Source organism: Suncus etruscus, chromosome 3, assembly GCF_024139225.1.
Source record: "Suncus etruscus isolate mSunEtr1 chromosome 3, mSunEtr1.pri.cur, whole genome shotgun sequence".
Lineage (NCBI taxonomy): Eukaryota > Metazoa > Chordata > Mammalia > Eulipotyphla > Soricidae > Suncus > Suncus etruscus.
Genome location: NC_064850.1, coordinates 150,396,618 through 150,412,142, shown reverse-complemented (window position 1 = coordinate 150,412,142; position 15,525 = coordinate 150,396,618). Strand labels below are relative to the sequence as shown.

At 45.5% G+C, this 15,525-nt stretch overlaps 1 long non-coding RNA gene and 1 other non-coding gene across 2 annotated transcripts in view; both read right to left on the bottom strand.

Annotated features, from left to right (window-relative positions):
- The window catches only part of LOC126003410 (uncharacterized), a 612,343-nt gene that overhangs the window by 87,266 nt on the left and 509,552 nt on the right, over positions 1-15,525 (bottom strand). The window lies entirely within an intron of this gene.
- On the bottom strand, positions 8,180-8,286 carry LOC126005564 (U6 spliceosomal RNA). Its single transcript, XR_007494613.1, has one exon. It is a non-coding gene; the product is annotated as a U6 spliceosomal RNA (small nuclear RNA).

Sequence of the window (15,525 nt, the reverse complement as noted above, 5' to 3'; positions counted from 1 at the left end):
CAGCTTCTGATACCCTGTCCCAGAGCTTATCCATTTTGTCATTCACTTCGTTTACTGACTTTTTCAGTCCTGTTAGTTGACATGTTATTTCAGTTTGGAGTTTTGTCATTTCTGCCTTCATATTTTCTTGGTTCTTATTAGTGTTCTGTTCAACTCGATCCATGGTTTCTTGGAGTCTGTTGAGCACCTTCCATATTGCTAGTCTAAAGTCCTTATCTGAGAGGTTGATTAGTTGTTCAGTCATTATCTGGTCCTCAGAATTGTCATCTTCATTCTCTATGTCTGATGCTGGCCTGCGTTGTTTCCCCATTGTCACACTTGTATTGTGGGTTTTTCTACGTGTTGTGGTGGTATTCATTGTCTATATGATGTAGGCAGCACACTCCTCTGGCTCCTCCCTTTCTGGATGGGCTGACTTGCCTCTAAGGGAGGGGAGTCCTCCGTGGATGAAGCCTCACACTGGGTCAAATCTTAGGCCCGAGCATGCAACAGAGAAGACAGTCCAGAGAGAAATGTTTGCTTCTGTGATATAGCGCCGTTCTTAGTGTGATTTTTCCTTCTTGTTGCAATGGTGTTCTTTCCTTAGAAAGAGTGCACGGCCGCGTAGCGAAGCGGAGCGGCCGTGTTCCTCTGAGCCTCTTTTTGCCCCACTCGCAAGAGTTTCACGCAATAGGACAGTAGACAGACATAGACAGGTCACATTCACAGTCTTTCACAGCTGAGCCCCACTGGGCCGGTGTACTTTCGCGGATTTTCCCCGCCTGGTGTCACACACAGGGAGCCAGCTTTTGCAAAGGTTAGCCGGTTTTTATGCTCTGAAGTCCCTCCCTGAAAATGGCGTCTGGGCGAGCGAGGTTTCTGGAGGCTCTTTTTGCCCCACTCGCAAGAGTTTCACGCAAGAGGACAGTAGACAGGCATAGACAGGTCACACTCACAGTCTTTCACAGCTGAGCCCCACTGGGCCGGTGTACTTTCGCGGATTTTCCCCGCCTGGTGTCACACACAGCGAACCAGCTTTTGCAAAGGTTAGCCGGTTTTTATGCTCTGAAGTCCCTCCCTGAAAATGGCGTCTGGGCGAGCGAGGTTTCTGGAGGCTCTTTTTGCCCCACTCGCAAGAGTTTCACGCAAGAGGACAGTAGACAGACATAGACAGGTCACACTCACAGTCTTTCACAGCTGAGCCCCACTGGGCCGGTGTACTTTCGCGGATTTTCCCCGCCTGGTGTCACACACAGGGAACCACTGTTGTTGTTTTTGGACCACACCCAGTGACACTCAGGGGTTACTCCTGTTTATGTGCTCAGAAATAGCTCCCGGCTTTGGGGACCATAACGGATGCTAAGGATTGAACCCAGATCCATCCTGGGTCAGCCACATGCAAGGTAAATGTCCTATTGCTGAACTATTGCTCCAGCCCCCTATCTCTCCAGTTCTTTCTTATATGTGTTGTTTCAAGTGAATTTAGCACTTTGCCAAATTCAGGTGGGAAGGAACATGCTTAGCTGAGGCCCTATATTTGCTACCTTTCTACCTAGCATGGCCACGCATAGCCTGGTGACCATTAACAATGTCTATATCTCATAGCATGCGTGGCATGATCTAGGAGGAACTGAGTATACTGGGCCTGAGGCCTGAGTACCTATCTTCAGGCAATTAGTGAGGGAATAGTAAAATATTAATCACATACAGTAAAACTCAAGTGTTATAAAAATAAGAATGCCCTGTGACATCCCCCCCCCAGGTGTACACATCATAATTCCTGAACCATGTGAAGTTTCTGTTGTTGTTTGTTTGTTTTGTTTTGTTTTGGAGACATACTCTACAATTCTTTTTTAGTTTTGTTTTGTTTTGGGCCCACACCCAGTGATGCTCAGTGGTTACTCCTGGCTATGCACTCAGAAATTGCTCCTAGCTTGGGGGACCATATGGGATGTGGGGGTTCAAACTGCGGTCAGTTCTAGGCTAGCGCGGGCAAGGTGATACTTGCACCACCGCTCTGGCCCCTAGACACTCTACAGTTCTAAGGTTTACTCCTGGCTTTGCACTCAGAAATCACTCTTGGAAGTACTCAGGGTTCTATATGGGATGCTACAGATTAAATTTGGGTTGGGTGTAGGAAAAGGAAGCATCCTGCCTTCTATATTATTGCTTTAGTCCCTGTAAAAGTATGTTAGGATTTTTTTTGAATTGTTTGTTTTTGTTTTTGGGCCACACTCGGTGACTCTTAGAGGTTACTCCTGGCTATGCGCTCAAAAATCGCTCCTGGCTTGCAGGACCATATAGGACGCAAGGGATAGAATCACATGTCCATCCTAGGTTAGCACGTGCAAGGCAAACACCCTACTGCTTGCACTACGCTCCTGCTCCCTGTAAACATATGTTATTAAAAACCAGAAGGTAATTTAACTTGCCAGTCAGTTGACATTGGACCAGAGAGATAGTACAGTGTCCACGGGACTTCCTTGAATGCAGCCAACAAGCCAATAACTCATGATTTCCTGAGCATCATTAGTGATTCCTAAGCACAGAGCCAGGAACAAGCCCTGAGCACTGCCTGGTGTGGCCCTCAAACAAAAATCAGCTGACTTTACCATAGGAAGATCACTTTGCATTATCCAGGTAGTCCAGGAGAAGACAACCAGAAATAGCATCCTGGGTAAGGCTTCACTTACTATCAATGATTTAAGAGAGGGAGAAAAGAGCATGCATGCATCATGGGATACCACTCAAGAAGGACCAGAGGGTACCCTGATTTAAACCTAGTAAGATGAATTCCAGGAATTTGTATTATTACTACCAGTAAGTAAATGATGGCAGTGGTACTTTAACAAGTTCTTAGAGAAAACCAGTGTGAAAAACTGGTGTCAAACCTAGACCTCTGCATTAAAGTCAAGAAAGGGGAGAGCAACTGAAGTGTGAATGAGGACAGAAAGTAAGCAATAAATGTAAAGGAAGTGATAATAAAATTGGCAACATGGACTAGAGAGTGAAGACAGGCCGAAGAACACATTCTTTCACATCCTGGGATTCGAATTTAATTCCCTGCACTGTGCATGGCCTCAGTGATTTCCTGGGCCAGAGCATCACTATTGACCTCATATTACGGGAGTGACCCCTGGTTCCAGTTTGAGGCTCTCAAATGAAATTCAATAAAATATATTGACAGGAAAATGATCAAGTTAAAGGAAATAAAATAGACTTTGCAAAAATGATCAATGACCATAATTTGATTTCTCCTCCATGGTTGGTGACCTCATCGATCAGTGTTCTAGCTAGTGGAAGCTGAATATGTATGATACCAGCATTATAGTTAAAGGGAACATTTTATCCTGGGTGGGATGACCATGAAGTGGGACTAATGAAGAGTTAGATAATGCCAGTAAGTTATGTCTGAAGAATGAGAAACTACACGCTTGGACACACCTCTCCAGATAAAGTTATGGGTACCTCACATGTTTAGTGAACAAAATGCAAAGGGTCTGCAAGTGAGAAATTAAAATGACTGGAAAGAACAAGAACTGGTGGGAATGTGCTGAGAAAGGAATCCTCATTTACTGTTCTTGACAATGTCACCTGGTTCAACTGTCATGGAAAGCAATATGGAGATTTCTCACAAAAGAATGACTAGAACTCACATAGGACTCAATGCTATCACTTCTGGCAACAATCCTTTAAACACAAAAACCTTAATTCTATATAATTTATGTATACTTACGTTCATTGCAGCACTTAGTATAATAGGCTATGGAAACAACATAATTGTTCAATGAAAACTATATAGATTAAGAAATCATGGTACACAATGGAATACTATGCAGCTATAAGAAAAGATGAAATAGAATTTTCCACTATGAGGCTGGAACCAGAGTGTTATGCTGAGGAAAGTCAGTCAGAAAAAAGAGGAATAGATATAGACAGATTGCTCTCATATATGAGATATAAAGAGATATAGTAAGGGAGCAACAAATGACCCAAGACAACAGAACTAGAGTGTTAGTCACAGAACTGAGCTTAATGGCAAATGGGGTATTAAATAAGAGGGGTCTTTGGGAAACTGGTGAAACATTGTGTGCATGAATAACGAGCAAATCATGATGATTCAATAAAAAGGTTGATTAATTAATGAAAATCTCTGCAAGTGAGAATTCACAGTCCCTAACACCATATTATAAACAGTTACAGAGCATGGATTTCTCAATATATATACCTCTGTATATATATGATGCATGAAATACAATTTTGCACACACCTCTTACCACAGATTCTCCAGTCACTATTTCAAGTTATAAACAGCAAAATTCTGCAATTTTCCTCTATGTTGTTAGATGTGGGGCACTTTGTACAATGATGCCACAAATTCTGGGCTTTCGTTCAAATCCAGTTTTTTTTTTAAATATTTTTATTTAAACACCTTGATTCTAAACATGATTGTGGTTGGGTTTCAGACATGGAAAGAACACCCCCCTTCACCAGTGCAACATTCCCATTACCAATGTCCCTAATCTCCCTCCTCCTTTTGATCAAAATATTTGATCAGTAACAGGTGCCTCTCTCAGGAGTAAAAGTTTTGACCTCAGAAGCCTTGTCAAGGGTACTCAGGAAGGACTCTGAGTGTGGTGTGGCTCCTGATGAGCAGAGCTGAGAGTCCCATTCTTTTTTATTTTTAATATAATTTTTATTTTAATCATAGTGGCTTACATATCGTTCACAGTAATATTCCAGGTACATTTTAACATTCTGACCGCTTCCCTTAGCCCTATTCCCACAGCCCAGCCCCAGCCCTATTCTGGCACTTTTCTCAGCTCAGAGGCTTGATGAGAGTCACTGAGAGTCATCTTCTAGGAGGCAGACTTGAGTCTACTCACACTTTCTGCATCTTCTGGTTTATAGGGAAACTGAGGTTTTGACATTTCAAATGACTTATTCAAGGTCACAGAGTTTGGGAGGAGATAGGCCATGGTATGAATTGTTGCTGAGGTGCTTCTAGATCCTTCTCTGTCATGCAATCATCTCCCTTCCTTGCAGTCATTGGATCACTTTGTGTGTGTGTGTATGTGTGCACACATGTATGCATACATGCATGGCGTATCGAAGTTGTGCCTTGCTATACAGGCATGCCTGTCTATGCAAGTAGGCAAGTGTATTATACTTGTGTGCATTTGTGTGTGTCATGTCTCACTGTATGTACATACATCCATGTACAGGAGTATGAGAAGGCCCATGTTTAGGTGTGTCTGGGTGTACTTGGATGTTCATGCCCTTCTGGGAATACAGGGGATGGATCTGCAGTCTTGGCCTCCACCTGCATTCCTTGCAGAGCCAACAGAACCCAGGGAGGGTAGATGAGTTTAGGAGAGATGCCCCATGCAGCTAGTTAAGGAAGGGGCTCACAGGCCATGTGGTTGCACTTAGTTATATTCACAGGTGAGGGGCCGGTGAAAGCATGTACAGCTTCTTTGAGAGCTTGGCATCCAGAACCTGCCCATGTGTGGTTTGTGTAGATGTATCCAGAGTTCTCTGTTCTAGTGCAGACAAATTCTGGAAAGATAGGTCAGCTAGCTAAACCTTAACGACTTCAGTGTGTCAATGGAGTCTAAACTCAAGAGGGACAGACACAGAATGATCGCTTTTATAGGTGCCTTATAAAAAATGTATAAGGGAACAACCAATGTCCAAATACAACAAACTTCAGTAGGAAGCTTACCAGGGTGGGGAGAGGGAAAGGAAGATTGAGCAGGGAGGGTGAGATTGGGACAATGGTGGGGAAAAAACAATGGGGAGGGTATGGTGCTGGAATTTTTTTTATGCATGAGACAGTATCTTAACAATGTTATAAACCATAGCACCTAGCTCTCTCTCTCTTTCTCTCTCTCTCTTTCACACACACACACACATACACACGCGTGCGCGCGCGCGCACACACACACACACACACACACACACACACACACCCCTCCTGGAACCGAGTTTCCTGAGAATGCTTTATTCCAAGTGAAAGCAGTATAGGGTAGGGCTGCTAGAAGGGGACGATCTTTCCTGGATATTTTGAGGACTTGACATCTAGGAAGAAAGCGCAATCTGGCATTTTCCCTATTAGACCAAACTTTTTTTTTTAATAATTTTTATTTTAATCATAGCGGCTTACATATCGTTCTCAGTAATATTTTAGGTACATATTAACATTGAGTCAGGAGAATTTCCACCACCAAATTGTCCTCCCTCCACCCCTGTTCTCGTACTGCCTCCCATAGCCTCCACCCTCACCCCTGGGGCTGCTAGAATGAGTGGTCCCCTCTGTGCCTAGCTTACTACTTAGTGATCTTACAACTGTTTGGTCATGGTACCTCCATTATATCCCCCTCTAATTTGAAGGTGGGACTAGGTAGTTAAAGTTTTGTGGCTTTGTTTGAAGAAGAGAAAAGTAATAAGATGGGGTAAAAATCAAATATGCCGAAAATGGGCAGAGTCCTTCTAGAGGCTCTCATCCTCGGTTTGGGAGACGAAGGGAAAGAAGAAGGTGAAACACCACAACAGTATAAAAAGAAGTATCGAATAAATATCCAGTGAGCACTACAGCAATAAAGATAGGCACCATATACTTGCCTGATTAAAAAAAAAAATCATGACAGAGCACAAAACGGAAGAAGAGAGAAGAAAGGAAAAATAAATAATTAAAAAAAAATGGAGACAACCAGTTCAATATCCACACTGATTCAAAGATATTGACAAAAACTAGGTAGATTAAAAATAAAGATTATTTTGTCTCTTTTTTATATATTTATTATTTTTCCCCTCCTGCATAGGCACAGTAAACATTGGGGTCATTCGAAAAAGAATTCTCTTGGCCTAAGAGATACAAGGTTTCTCCATCCTTGGAGTATATTGTCATGGGATTAACTAGAGGGTCCGTTCTAATTCATTTTTTCTACTGTTGGTGCTTTTGTGGTGTATGGGAGACTTCTGCTTCATCCTGGTGGTAAAGTCAGGTCTCTGTATCCAGAGATCTCAGTCTCTGCATAGGTCAAGGATGGAACTTATGGTGAAGTCTTTCTTTGTGGTTCTAGAAGTTCTGTTCCCTTAGTGTCATTTTAATACATCTTCTGTGGTTTGCGGTCTTGGTCCTTGCGCTGATCCTAGGATGGAGCCTGGGATAGCTAGACCAAACTTTTGTTTTGCCTTTTTTTTTTCCAGCCATACCTGTGGTGCTCATGATTTACTCTTGACTGTACACTCCTGGTAGGCTCAGGTAACCATATCAGGTAGTGAGATCAAATCTGCTGCGTGAAGGCAAGTGCCCTACCCACTGTCCAATCTCTCCATTCCTGAACTTTCATAGTACAGATAGGGACCAATACTGTGGTATTGGTAGTAGCCCAGCTACTTCCTCCCTCTTCCCAAGTGCCCACAGGCAGTCCAGGGAAGGCCATGCAGCCTCCAGTAGATGAATCCCATGTTGTGATTTTAAGACATAGCAGATGTGCAGTAGGTATGATGTGTGATGCAAGTCTGTGTGTGTGAGACAGGTAGCATATGGTGCGAATGCATATGGTGCAATGGTGGGTGAGAGTGTGTGGACGCTTGTATGGGAAGTGTGTGCATGCGTGTGTTGTTGTGTGTGATTCTGGCATGATCCTGAGAAGGTCAGTGACCCTCAGCATCTCAAGATTTCACACTTGTTCCATACAAGGAATCCCCCGCTTTTCCTGCTCCTCTTTGCTTCCCTGCAGATTTACCTAAAGACTGCCCCTGCTCCCACATTCTCTGGGCTGCAGGGAAGCAGAGGGTTGCCCTGATTAGATCAGTACTTCCTCCAGCGCACTCTAGACTAGTCACATTGGGACATGGTGTGGGGGGCCCTCAGGTAGGTAACAGGTACTAGCGCTGCCTCTGACTGATAAGTCTCATTGGCTCTGTAACCATGCAGAGACTTAGGGGAATGACAAGGTGGCTGCCACTTCCCTTGAGAAGTTCCCATAGCACTGTGAGCTCCTTGGAGGAAAGAGAGAGCACAGAAACATGAAATTTTCAGTTCTTATTTAAGAGCAAAATCAGACAGATGTGCTCTAGTGCACACTCTGCTGTGCATGTTGGAACCATGTCCACGACTTTAATAAAGTGAAACCACTTGGAAAACAAACAAAACTCCATTCTCGATTCCGCCCCCCCTTTAATTTTTTTTTTAAATATGGAACGCTTCACGAATTTGCGTGTCATCCTTGCGCAGGGGCCATGCTAATCTTCTCTGTATCGTTCCAATTTTAGTATATGTGCTGCCGAAGCGAGCACCCCCCTTTAATTTTTATTCATTTAATAATCCTCCCCCTCTTCTATTCCTCCTCCTCCTCTTTTTCCTTCTATTCCTCCTCCTCCTCCTCTTCCTTCTCTTCTTCTCCCCTCCTTCCCCTCCTCTTTGAAGTGTCTGGGAGGCTGAAGGTGGCAAGAGGGTAGAATTCCTGTGTCTGGGAGTGGGAGCCTTCGCTGCTGAATGCAGATGGATTTGGGTGCAGGCAACAATAGCAACAAATGTAGCCTGCCCTCCTCTTTGATGTGCGAAGATTAAACATCATGTCAAGTGATCCTGGAGCTTGACTGAAATGTGATAATATGGAAGCCTGATACCTCTAGGCCAAAGCCCCATAAAGATAAAAATCAGATTATTAATGACAGTTTCCAGTTTAGAAAAAGTCTTACGATGTGTTTGATCAGCAGGTCCCACACAGACACCCCTGCTTGCAAACACATGCAGACCACATGCTTGCAAGCGCAAATGCTCAGTTTGCAAAGTGAGTGCAGAGGAGCCTACTGGCCCTCAAGTCTCACATCTCAGCAGGAGGCTTGGCATATGGCCAGTGCCACTAAGAAATGCCCCCCAGTTCCACTGCTCCCTCTGCAGCAGTGCCCACTAAGCACTTCCAGGCCCAGAGGAACCTGCTTGTGGAGGGTCAGTCTAGGTTGTAATCCCTGCCCTGGAGGCAGGGTGCGCGTGTGTTGTGTGTGTGTGTGTGTGTGTGTGTGTGTGTAGATATAGATTGTGTGTGAATGTGCATAAGTGTGGAATAGAGTGTAAATATGTGCATAGTAGTGTGTGAGAGAATAAATTATGCACAGGAATGTGTAAGAGGGAATATGAGCATGTGCATAGGATTGTGTGTATGTGAGAGTGTGATTGTGAGCATGGCAGTTTGTCATTGTGTGTGTGAGTGTTGTGAGTGCATGGTATGAGTTTGTGTGCAACAGTATATGAATGAATGTGATTGAATGTATATATGTGACTGTGTGTGAGGGAGTCTTTGTGAGTGAAAATGTGTCAGAGTAGGTGAAGAAGCATTTGTGATTGAATGTTTATGTGAGGGGCTTGGTGGGTAGAGAGACTCATTCTTTGGGAAAGAAGATCATAGAGTCTGGGCTCTAGTTGCGTGAAGCACTCCTTTAACTAAAGTGTGGGGGAGGAAATCAGAGTAGACCCTTGGAATAAAGGGATGGAATGAGAGTACAGGGTTTAAGGCACCTGCTTTGCATCCTACCTATCCAGACTCAAGTATCCTGGTAACGTATGTGACACCTGCACCACTGCCAGGGGTCACTCCTGAGCACCACCATGTGGACTTGAGTGAAAGAAAGAAAGGAAAGAAGAAAGTAAAGAGTAGGAGGAAGAGGAGGAAGGGGTGGAGAAAGAGAAGAGGAGTAGGAGTAGAAGAGAAGAAAGAAGTAGTGTTGGGGGAGGTACTAGGAGGGCAAGCACAGGGTAAGAGATGAACTGTGTATAGCTGTGGTTGGGTCTGATGCTCAGCCCATTAGGAGACGGGTGTCTTGATCATAGAATAACTAACCAGCTCGAGGGACTCACCTTTGCTGCAAAGACCCTCTCTAGTATGGTCAAAGGCTTCCTTTTCATGATTGATTGTACAAGGGCCAAATGAGGGATTTGTGGGCTCATGCCCTACAGGTTTCTTTTCAGCAGGTTGAAAGGACTATGATGGAAACTGGTGGTGGCATCAGTGAACTGAGTGTGCCCAGCTCCCAGCCTCTCCCATGAGTCTCTCTCCTGTCCCTCCTCTGGCCAGTGGAGAAGAGAAGTAACCCAAAGATGGGCCACAGCAGGAAGAAGGACTCATCCCTGTGCTAGGCTGTGGCTACTGTGGCTTCTTCACCTTACTGTGGTGGTGGTGGTGTGGCTGAGATGGAAAGCAGAGCAGTGGAGCTGTTGATCCACCAAGCATGTGATGGCCACTTTCCTGTCTTCTAGTTACTTGTATCTAACTTTGGATGCTTAAAAGTCTTCAGAAGCCACAGATGAAGGAGAATTGTCCCCACTCCCTCACATCTTTCTTTTTAAGAAAGAGGAATAAAAGGTGGGGAGCTTTAGTGTCACTGTTGGGCCACCTTCTCCCCAGTTTTGCTGCAGGAGACAGCCACTGATGAATCTGCTCTCCAGAGGCTTCCAGAGGACCTTTCTGTCCCTCACCTTTCATCGCTACACAGAGGGTACCTTAGTCAGGGCCCAGAGCAGAGGATCCCCTCCACATCATGGTTCCATCTCATCCCCACCCATGTCAGTAATCAAGCTTCTGTCCCAAATAGCTGTTGTTGGTGAGTGTCCTATTCTTTTCCTCTGTGTCATGTGCAAAGGCTCAATCCTTTAAAACAGGATGATGCCCCTGTTTTATTTGTATTTTTATAAATAAATAATTTAATTGTATCACCATGATATACAGTTACAAAGTCATTCATGATTGAGTTTCATACATACCATGCCATGTCCGACACCCTTCACCAGTGCACACTTCCTGCCACCAATGTCCCCAGTTTCCCTCATACGTTTTCCCCTTCCCCGTCAGCCTTCTTCTTCTTCTTCTTCTTCTTCTTCTTCTTCTTCTTCTTCTTCTTCTTCTTCTTCTTCTTCTTCTTCTTCTTCTTCTTCTTCTTCTTCTTCTTCTTCTTCTTCTCTTCTTCTTCTTCTTCTTCTTCTTCTTCTTCTCCTTCTTCTTCTTCTTCTCCTCCTCCTTCTCCTTCTCCTCCTCCTCCTCCTTCTTCTTCTCCTTCTCCTTCTCTCCTTCTTTCTCTTCTTCTTCTTCTTCATCTTCTTCTTCTTCTTCATCTTCTTCTTCTCCTCCTTCTTCTTCTCCTCCTCCTTCTTGCTCTTCTTTCTTCTTCCTCTTCTCATCTTCCTCCTCCTGCTTCTTTATTCTTCTTCCTCTTCTTCTTTCTTCCATTTTCCCCTTTTAGACACTGTGTTTTGCAATATTGTTACTGAAGAGGTATCATGCATATCACATGATATCTCTCCTTTCAGCACACAGTTCTTGCCCAGAGTAATCATTTACAACTGTCACTGTCACAGTGGTCCCTTCTCTGTCCTAACTGTACTCCTCCACTATTGAGGCAAGCTTCCTATCATAGACTGATCTTCCTGGGCATTTTCTCTATTACCTCTGGATATTATTACCATACATTCTTCTATATTCTACAAATGAATGTGATCATTCAGTGAGAACCCTGCTTTATATAAAAATTTGACCCCTAGAATAAAAACCTGAGGCTGAGGAGGACTCTGCACATAGAGCAGAAGATGCTTGTTCTGGGTGGGTGTGATAATACTACCTATGCCCTGGAGAGCCTTTCATGCAGGTTGTGCAGAAGCAGGTGGGGTTGAGTGGGCCAGAAAACAGCACACAGAGAAAGCAGAGTGCCACTTGCCAGTCTGATAACTCATTGGAAGAAGCACAGTCTGGGCTGGAGGTCAGTGGGCAACTCCTGTGTCCTATGGGTTTGAATAACCAGTGGCATTCAGCCCAAATGCTCCTAAGCTTTTGGCCCTTCAGAAGATGACATGCTTCTAAGCAGCAAGCAGCTTAGGGAATTTGGGGCAAGCCGGCTCAAAAATCTCTCCAATTCTTGACTTTACTTATTTATTTTGGCTTCTATTGCTAGAGATGAAAACTGACTCTCCTGCATGCAAAGAATGTGTTCAGCTCTCCAGTTCTTGATATTCTCTTTCCAGGAACATTTTACAATGCTGATAACTAGGCAGACACATTCATGTGCCTGTTTCTTAAGGTGCATTATAAGGCCTGGAGAGATAGCACAGTCGTTTGCCTTTTAAGCAGCCGATCTAGGACAGATGGTGGTTCGAATCCCAGCACCCCTTATAGTCCCCCGTGCCTCCAGGAGTGATTCCTGAGTGCAGAGCCATGAGTAACCCCTGAGGTCACCGTTGGGTGTGATACAAAAACAAAACAAAAAGATGCATTATCATTGTTCCAAAATTTAATTTGATGTCCATTTCTTCAGAAACTCCCACATCCACAGATCCATGATCAGGCACTAGCTTCACAAGATCTGTACTACCCTTCAGCTTCCACTAGTATTTGGGGAATCACAAGTAGGCCCCCTGGACACCCTCAGAGCACATGAGGACATGAGGAAGATTGTCCTGCTTTGCAATGTTTACCTTTATTCAATGTTCAGCCATGGTCTCTTGGTCCCACTAGAGCCTACAAGCTAGAGTCCTAACAACTCAATGTATCTTCTGTGGGTGCTGGCCAATCTGTGGTTCCCCTGAGGAGAGCACATTCTGGAATTGTTTGTCCACTTTGGTATTAAGATTCACCTTTATTAGGCCAGAGTAATAATACAGCTGGTAGGGCTATTGTGTTGCACACAGCCAACCCAGATTCAATCCCTGACATTCTGTAATGGCCTCCTGAGCAGAGCCAGGTGTGTGGAATAAGTCTTGAGCACCTCCAGGTGTGGTCCAAAAGTTGAAAAACAAAAACCAGACTTACCTTCCTTGTTAACATCCCCTCCAACCTCATGCTCCAGACCAGGGGTCTCAAACTCAATTTACCTGGGGGCCGCAGGAGTCAAAGTCGGGGTGATCCTTGAGTGCAAAGTCAGTAGTAAGCCTTGAACATTGGGGGTGTGTGACCCAAACAACTAAAACAAAACAAAACAAAAAGATTCCTCTAGGGCAGGGCCACAAATGTTGTACAGAGGGCCGTTTGCAGCCCGTGGGCCGAAAGTTTGAGACCCCTGCTTTAGACTCCTTGATGAGGTTTGACTCTCCATTCTGATTGCTTCTGAATAAGCTGTATTTATGTATAGAGAAAATATTACCCATGGGTTTCCTGAAGTGGCCATGTCTCAAATAATGCACTTCCCAATGCATTAGGTTACACTGGACTCAGCCCATTATAGACAGTATTTTCATGTACTCCACCCAATGGCCCTTAACTAATCCTTGTCCCCTTCCCTGCCACCTCCAAACCCAGAAAGATCACCTTAGAACACAAAGTTGGTTCCCAGAGAACTACTCAATCCTGACAATCTGTTCCATGGGATGTCCTCTTTTTCCCCGACTCTAGCACAAACCCATATATTCCAATCACATATTCTCCTGTGATTGGATCTTAAATAATATTCAGGGCTGGGGCAATAGTAAGTTCAGTAGGAAGGGAGCTTGCCATGCATGCAGCTGGTCTGGATTCAATCTTGTGCATCCCATACGGTTACACAGTTCCTATAGGAGTGATCCCTGAGCACAGAGCCAGAAAGAAGCCCTGAGCACTGCCAGGTGTGGCCCCAAACCCCTCCGTATGATATAACAAGAAAAGCATAAAGTAACATCTGCTTCTGCAACTTCAAGAAGCTGAACCCAGAGTGAACTTAGCTACTACTTTTTTCAACTTAGTTCCGTATGTTCTGAGTTTGACTTTCAAGAGTACATGATATCAACCATGGAACATAGGAGCAAAGATAAATGGGAATCACACAAATCATCCCACATATTTCGAAATAGGGGCTTTGGCTCAGGCAGTCTAGGTCCCCTGCCAAATACGGAAAGTGAGATCCGCTTTGGCAGCACTTCCTTGGACCTTGAATAAAGCATTTCTTTGTCATGAGCTTTGGTAAGAATATGTCCTTCGTGGACTGAATGGACATGGGAATAAGCCTCTCATGGTTCAAGGCCACCAAGTCCCTGCCCAATGTCCTCTTCACTGTCATACCAGGCAGAAACTCAGACTGGACTTCGCAGATGCCTGAGGCACCCAGGAAGTCACTGTGTGGTAGTCAAGATCTAAGCTGGGGAGGAAGTAAGTATGGCTTTTCATTGACACATGGCCCCTCTGTCGGAGCTTCCCCAGCTCCTTAGGACATGGGTGGCTGAGGAAGTTGATGCTGGGCTTGGGTGCACAGCAAGCCTGGGTGGCCCCTGGCATTTGTTTCCACCGGGCAAGGCCTTGCTTCCTTTCAGAGCTCATTAGACAGACCCCCCTCCCTTGCAAGGCACTGTTTCATGTGCCGCTTTTAATTTATCCACCCAGCTACTCCAAAGGGCTCATCATGAGCAGAAAGGGGGCACTTGTGAAACCGGAGTCTTCGACCGCAGTGCTGGGGACAGCGGCGCTTCGAGCAGGGGATGAAGAGCTGGCAGCAGCAGCCGACAGGATGCTGTTTTCAATTCACAGTTTGGCTCTGCATCCGAATGCGTGTGGCGGAGCTCTTATTCCAGGAGGAGTAGGAAGGTCAACTCAGAGACTTTGATGTTGGTTTTGCAAAAATGGAGGAAATCAAACGCAGGCTCCTGAAATATTAACAACCCTGGGGTTTGCCTGGCATTGTTTGGGAGCTTTGAGGAAAGATGATGGGGGAAACCCAGGTCAGAATTCTCCTTCTCCTGAAGGCTGATTGACAGCTCTCCTCTGCTTCCTGTTTCTCACTAAACACCGGCTCAGGGTCTTGGCCAGCCTGAGGCAAAGCTGTGTGGGAGTTGTTGACAGAATGCAATGGGTTGGAGGGACCCCGACCCCGCCCTGGCCCTGGCTGTGGTCCCCCGGCCTGTTTCCCTCTCCTCAGGGCCTAGAGCACCTGGGCCCTGTGAAGTGTGGGAGCTGGGCTGGCTGCCTGTGTGGCTATTTCCCTTGGCTGCCTGACACCACAGACCCATCTTCCCAGCCTGGGAACACTAACGCGCTGCGGCCTGTCCTCCCCCTGATGCTCCCCGCCCCCCTTCCCATCTGCTGGCTGATTGGAAAGCCAGATCCCCTGCTCATGTTGATCTCAGACAGACACTGCAGAGCTGGCCCAGGAACAGGCGCCTTCTCGGGACTGGCAGGTGACATGGTTTCCCACGGTTTGCATCATGTTTTAGGCGCAAAGGTAAACCTGGGAAGCCAGACCGGATCGATTCCCGGGGAAAGTTCAGAGCAATGACTCTGTGAAGCGACTTCCCAGTATTGTTAGGGAAGAAGCTGTGCCTTCATGTGGTGGCCAGTGTGCTTGCAGAGTGTACTCAAGGTGATAGATAGCCTTGAATGCAGTCCCCAGATTGCTGGGCTGCAGGGGACAATGCCTCTAAGTGACAGGAAATCTCTCCATCTCCCTAGGTTGACAAGGAGGCCAGTGATCTGGAGTTGGGACACAGACGCCAGGGTCAGAGATGAGAAAAGGGCAACATGCTTAGGATGGACCAAAGGCAGAGTCAGCATTCACAAGGCGGTGCTGTCAGCTCAGTGCCATGATCCC